The sequence below is a fragment of the Heptranchias perlo genome, chromosome 20, assembly GCF_035084215.1.
Source record: "Heptranchias perlo isolate sHepPer1 chromosome 20, sHepPer1.hap1, whole genome shotgun sequence".
In the NCBI taxonomy this organism is placed as follows: domain Eukaryota; kingdom Metazoa; phylum Chordata; class Chondrichthyes; order Hexanchiformes; family Hexanchidae; genus Heptranchias; species Heptranchias perlo.
This window is the reverse complement of record NC_090344.1, coordinates 5,891,039-5,892,314: the sequence shown is the minus strand read 5'-3', so window position 1 is coordinate 5,892,314 and position 1,276 is coordinate 5,891,039. Positions and strand designations below refer to the sequence as shown.

The following is a 1,276-nucleotide window of genomic DNA, read 5'->3' as shown; positions in this document are numbered from 1 at the left end:
CTCAGGCAGCCTTGAACGGCCAAAGCTGATCGAACCTGCGACACCAGCAGAGAACGGTAAAGATCGAAAGACTGAGACGGGAGGAAAACTAAAAATCTAACCCCGATGATGAACTCGCAGATAATATCTACACATTAATGTCTCTTCGTCCTCATAGTGAAAACATCAGTAATTTTATTCCAGTATAAAAAGAAAGAAAGTCTTGTATTTATAAAGCGCTTTTCACGACCTCAAGACCTCCCAAAGCGCAAAACAGCCAATGAGGTATTTTTGAAGTGTCGTCACTGTTATACTTGTGGTAGAGTGGATAATCTGCGGATGCCGAGGGAGACAACAATGTAACTTTCGAGAAATTAATTCTGAAAAGTCTCACTTGGCATGACAAGTCGCACATTCAAAACGAATGTGGTAAAGAGAGGCTAATATTGTTGATATGAAATAGTTAGTGTACAACTTCACATTGCTGTGCATCGGAATAGAAAAAGTGATTGGATGGATCGCAGGATGGCCGATCGGCGATGGGTTGCACCGAATTCTGCATTGGTTGCACCCTTTTGGTAGCAGTAGCTGTTCTGTTTTTGAAAAGCTGCGATGGCCGAGTGGTTAAGGCGTTGGACTCGAAATCTAATGGGGTTTTCCTGCGCAGGTTCGAATCCTGCTCGTAGCGCTATTTCTTATAGATTTGTTCAATGATCAAACAAATAAGGACTGGAGTTGACGGACCGTGTTCCCTCCCTCAGAGAGATGATCCAGCGTGGCAAATGCTTTTAATTCGGAGCCAATGGTCTCTTGCAGAGTTGCACGGCACGTGAAAGAATCTCCACCAAGCTCCATCTTAAATTCTGCTCGTTCGCAAAGCTTGATATTTATCCGATTTGTTTCTGTACTTTAATCTCTCCCTGTCCCTGTCTCTTGACTCTCTGAATTTTCCCCTGATGGACTTCTCAGGTTTTCTTGAACGGCCAAGGATGATCGAACCTGCAACACCAGCAGAGAAGGGTAAAGATGGAAAGACTGAGACGGGGGGAGAAGCAAAGGTGCAACCCAGCTGATGTATTCGGAGCTATTGTCCACACATTTATGTCTCTTCGACCTCACAGTGAAAAAAATCAGCAATTTGAATACAGTGCACTTATGGTAGAGTGTTTAAATGCGAGTGTTGAGACAGACACCAATCGAACCGTTGCCATGGTGATGACCGAATCTAAACACCAGACCACAAAGAAACGCTGAAAACTCTTTGGTGCGAACAAGCAGCCCAACGCGGCCTTTCCCA

General features: G+C 44.4%; 1 non-coding gene across 1 annotated transcript; it reads left to right on the top strand.

The window, feature by feature from the left end:
- Positions 1 to 585: 585 nt before the first annotated feature.
- Positions 586 to 667, top strand: trnas-cga (transfer RNA serine (anticodon CGA)). Its single transcript has one exon. It is a non-coding gene; the product is annotated as a tRNA-Ser (tRNA).
- The last annotated feature ends 609 nt before the right edge of the window (positions 668 to 1,276 follow it).